This window comes from Vigna unguiculata, chromosome 4 (genome assembly GCF_037176805.1).
Source record: "Vigna unguiculata cultivar grain cowpea cultivar isolate G323 ecotype 2 chromosome 4, ASM3717680v1, whole genome shotgun sequence".
NCBI classification, from domain to species: domain Eukaryota; kingdom Viridiplantae; phylum Streptophyta; class Magnoliopsida; order Fabales; family Fabaceae; genus Vigna; species Vigna unguiculata.
The window spans coordinates 48,617,372-48,623,371 of record NC_140795.1 but is presented as its reverse complement, the minus strand read 5'-3'; positions in this window follow the sequence as shown (position 1 = coordinate 48,623,371).

Here is a 6,000-nt window from a genome sequence, read left to right as displayed (position 1 = left end):
TTGTTTTAAGATCTTCCACTAATATTTTATTGATATTAAGTATGGTATTAGAAATTATGTTGTATGAAAGGGTATGAATTTTGAAAGGTTTAATTAAAGTTTAAGAATATAGAAAATTTTGTCTATTTCTAAGTGAATTCTTAATATTTAAATTATTTTTTTCCTTTTAGATATTTTGTTGCTTGATTTTTGTTGTTAATTAAATAATGTGACTGTTGTTTTTATTTTTATTTTTACTCCAATTTATTGATCAACTTACTCTTTCGTTCTTCTATATCCTCCAATTCTAATTTGTTCTTTCTTTCTCAAAAAACAAGTTAAGCAGGAATTACAAAAGATGGATATAACAATGATTTTAGATGAATTAAAGACGAGAAGATGGAGATGACAATGATTTATTCTGTTAAGGAAAAAATCAAATATGAAAACGAAAAATATTTTAAACATTTAATAGAATGAAATTTTTATTAGAAATTTAATTAAAAATACATAAATGTATAAATATTTAAAATTTAATTAAACTATTTTCAGAATGGATGTTATTATAAAAATTAATATATTTATGATTACGCAAAAAAGGTGTAAAAACTGCTTTACACATTGTTAATTGTTAGTTTATTTTGTTCATATATATAAAAGTTATTAGCAAACTAGTGTATTATTTATTCATCTATATAAACACGTGGTTGAATATATAAATAGTTTAGAAAAAACAAAATTGATCGGAAAACCTTATAGTAGGACAAAATAATAGGAATAATAAATAAAATAAAAATTCTATTTTGGTAGATTTGATTTTGAAACTTTTGATTAAATTGAAACGGTTCTATACCGGTTATTCTTGTTGGGTTTTAAGTTTAGGAGTATGACCCATGACAAATGATAGCGTGGGCCTCTTAGGCCCAATAGAAATAAAAATAAATGGTTAAATAATTTTATTGGGTTAGTATAAATATTACGAATCTTCATACTCTAAAAAATTTAAACCAGAACTCGTTTTTTTCTTACATTTCGTAGTTAAAATCATGATTAATTTTTTTTTTTTTGGAGTGTAGGGAGACAATTACGAATGTTAAAATATTAAGATAAAATTTAAAATATTAATTACTTTTATTCAATTTTTAAATATTATAAGATGAAATTGGTAGGGTTATTATTTATTTTTTTGTTGTAAATGTATGAGTTTCCACTTTTAAGGTATCAATGAAAAATTATATAATGGTAATTTTATAGTTGGAAAAGATTTAGATATCTAACAACAATATATTTAACTATAACTATAATTATCAACCTTCATGTCATCTTTAAAATTAAGTTTAACTCAATATAAATGATTGATCTATAAAAAATAAAATTATGTCCTATTTATATATTTAAGTTTCTTAAACTCATAGTGGATATGAGTTTGTAAAATTATCTATAAATTAAAATTAAAAGTTTGACTTGATTAATTTTCTTTTTGTCTCGTTATTAATTTAATTAACTTAATTTAGTTTCATTATTAATTTACAAGTTCAATTAAATTCATCATTTTTTTTAAATAATGTGACTATTTTTTATACTTGATAATTTACCACGGGTGGATTTGCTATAAACATAATAAAACATTACAAGAAAATCCTGGTTAACAACCAATATCGATGACAAATAATTGTTAATCACTATAGTGATCAATTTAAATATCAATTTATAAAAAAAAAATTATTGATTACTAACATAATTTCTGAATAAAAAATTATAATTAATATATAAATTGGTCTCAAAAATCTAGTAATCAAGCAAAAAAATTAGTTTATAAATTGGTCACCTAATTAAATTATAATTAAAATTATTTTTTATATTTTTTTCGTGTGATAAAAGACTATTTTAAATAATTAAAAAAAAATCATAAACAATAATGTAAAATTATTAGAAGAAAAATAGTACTGATCGTTACAAGTTTAAATAAAAGATATAACATATATGAAGACAATGTATTCTTTTGTATATAAATATTAGTAGTAGAAAAGAGACTTTATGTCTATTTTAAGAAGAAAAATAACATTATAGTAACAGTGGTTATATAAAACAAAGTGGTACTTCTTTTGAATAATTTATTTTTATTTTGTAATTTAAAATATAATTAAGAGTAAAACAAAAATGTTAATTTGTATTCCTTTTTTATATATTGTTCTAGTTTTTCTTTAATTTTTAAATACAATTAAGAATAAGATATAAATAAAAACTTTCTAGATTTACAATAGGATTTACTTGAGCATATTTTTTTAATTATACCATGAGTTAAAAGTTATCTTTTATATTAATTTTAATTTTATTTGTTTATATATTTAATATGTAATCTATAATTTGAATAACGATAATATTAAAACAAACATATGAATTACATATTTGTGTGAATGAGAAAAAAAAGAGAGTAGCTATATTATGAAATATTCATGTTTGAAGTTATTTTTAATGGATTATCTTCATTATTGTTTTCTCTATTATTGCATACAAAATACAATGATAATTTTATAATTAAAAAACTAAAGATAATAAAAGTATATAAAAAGGAAATAGGAGTATCACATGGCTATATTATTATTCATTAATAATTGAGTATTCTGAATACCAACATAAACAATAGCAGCTAAAATACAAATATTTTTTGTAATTTTGGAAATGAGACAAGGTCAATTTTGGAAATGTGGTCCTGTTTGAGACTCATATCACATTTTGTTTTTATTTTCTTAACTTTAACACAGTGACTCAAAAGTGGTCCACTTGTAGCATTCTTTTATTTTCTGCAATTAAATTAATTTATGAGGTTGTGGAAAAATATTTTTTTTTCTGGCAAAACTACATTTAAAAAAACATAAAATAAAAAATTATTAAAAAAATTAATTAGATTTTTTAACCAAAATTAATCATAGACAGAAATAATATATACATGCTAGATATAACAGTATATTAAATAATTTATGAGGTTGTGGGCATTTGCATTATGATACACCAGTTTTATTTTATTTTTTATTTTATTTTCTTATTTATTAAAATAAATCCCTTCCCACCTTTTTTTTTGTATTAATTTTCATTTCTTAGAAAATAAGTTGTTTATTTACTCGCATTGGGTTAATTTTGGGTCAATAATTTACTGAAATAAACATACGAAGTTGATGAGAATTTAGAAATGAAATATGAGATTTTCGAGACAAGAAAGTAATTTTTTCTTTAACAATAAATGGACTGAAAAAAAAAGAATATATGTTTTGACTCAGTTTATTTTTTGAGAAAAGCTTTCTAAAAAGTTTTTTAAGAAGTAATGTTCTATGAAATTGAAGCAAAACACGAAAAGTAATGAATAAGCAATATTTTATTGATATTTAATTTTTTATCTTTCCACAAATAAGCACAATGTACTCTTATTTTATCTTAATTAACACTTAATATTTTAATAGATCTGTCCCTTAACTGCAAGTTAAGTTGCGGTTAATAATTGAAGAATAAATTTACACCACTGATTTAAATTTAAGTTGAATGTTATCCTGAATATTGTGTCTAAAATATTTTTATATGAAATAAAAGATAAAAAATTAATGAAAAAACAGAAAATTAATTAACTAAAGACACGAAAAAAAAATAAAGAAAGAAAGAAACTAATATCTACTGAGAAAGTTTCTTTAACATTATATTTAATGTAATTTTTATTTCAGTTAGAAAATTAAGACGAGTTTAACTTAAATTTAAGATTTTTTTTTTATAATTTTTAAGTCAAAAGTGAATTTTGATTTTAATTGATTCTGATATTTTTTTTTTAAATTACCAAATATATTGATTTAGTGTGATTAAGATGTTTCAATTGAGAGAGTTACTTGACCTGTGTTCTCCATTATTCCTTTTGTCACCCTCCCATAAAAATGAAAAGATTACTTCATTTGTATTCAAATTCTGCTACAAATGCTTACATTCTTCTGGAAAAACAAATGTTCATTTCTTTTTTCTAGAAAGTAAGAAAAATTTGCCTTATGAAATGCATCTTAATTTTATTTTTCTCATGCTTGTGGATTATATTTAAAAGTATTTCTTTTAATCTTTGATCAAGAAAAAGATATCATAATAAATGCAAGTCATTAAAATCTTTATAATGTTTGTAGAGTATGTTCTACACACATTTGAGGGAATTAAATATACTTTTATATCTTTACAATATTATTTGGTCTGAATTGAAGGTTGACTAAGTCGATTTGGTCTCAATGTTAATGAGTTGGTCCTGATCGAAGGTCGATAGAGTTCGTATCAATCGAAAGTCGATCAAGTTGACGCCAGTTGAAAGTGGATCGAGTTGACCTCAATTGATGATCGACTCAAGTTTACCCTAATCAAAGGTTGGTTGAGTCTGTCCCAACCAAAAGTCATCCCAAGTCTACATAAAGTGAAGGTTGACCTAAATTAATTTTGACCGAAAGGATCCAAATTACTACCGACCAAAAGTCGGCCCGGTCCATATCTAATTAAACATTATATCAATCTCACCAAATTTAATCTACTTTACAAAAATGGATTCGATTTAAATTTAATCTAATTAAATTAAATTGAAAAGATTCAAATATAATTAATCTAGTTAAACTTAAATTATAAATTCAATCAATTTATTAGATCATAATTAAATCTAGAATGGATTTTGGAAAAACCATTATATCAAACCTTAATAAACACTAATATATATATATATATATATATATATATATATATATATATATATAAATATAAAATTAATTAATTAATATTTTTTAAGAATAAAATTAAAATGAACATATTCTATATCCCTACGTACTTATATTTTCTTTTTTTTCTTTCTTAAGATATCATTCATCTTAATTTGGTCATCATTTGGTTATCATGATATTTGAGAATAATTCAAATGTTAACCATCTAAACATTATATTAAATAATGTTAATCGTTGAAAATTCAAATCAAAATTTAAATAAAAATATAAAGTTAAGCATATTATAAAATTAAAATATACATAAATTTCTTTTTAAAATTTTGGGTCAAAAATAATATCAATTTTCTATCTGGGTTGAATTTATTGGTAATAAATCTCCATACTGAATTTCTCCTCAAAAGATTCTGATTCTGATAATAAACTTATACTAATAGAATATGAATCAAGAATCCTAGATGTAAAGATTCATTATAAAAAAAATTCTTTTTAACCAAAATTATTTTAGACAGCCATGTTGATCAATAATTCGGATAAAAATAATAGTATAAGAGACTGGGTATCAATCTCGTACTCAATAAAATAACAATAAAAAGGTGTTCTGATAAATATAATATCTCTAAGTATGAGATTCTATTATACATAATAATATAATTAAAAAAAAAAGTGACACTCTTTTTCTCTCACATTTTCCATGCTTAATACAAAATTTGACTACAATAAAATATGACTTCTATTAGTACACTTTTGTCCACTAACTGCAATAGCCGTCCCATTCATAAACCCTAACATCAGAATTATATAAACTGTAAAATTCCTGAGAATGTTCTATGAGGAAACTTGAAAACTCTGATCTGAAAATTATAATATATTATTAACTGAAGGTTAAATATGTTTTTGTCTCTTAACTTGTGATGAATCTTGAAATTAGTCAATTTCAAAACTTTAGACTAATTTAGTCATTTATTTTTCGAAATACGTGAATTTAGTTATTTTAATCAAATTTTATTAAGTTTATTTAACATTTCAAACGTATTTCATAATAATATTTGACTTAATATTAAAGTAAAAAAATGTGTCAAATAGTATAAACAACTCAAATATAATCTTGAAATGTATAAAAAATTTCAAATAAATCTAACAAAATTTGATTAAAATAACTAAATTCACATATTTTGAAAGATGAAAAACTATATTTATCAGAAACTTAGAAATTAGAAATGTACTAAAATTTAAAATTAAGTGAAGAGACTAAAAAACGTATTTAACCGTTAATTTAACAGATACTATCTATTAC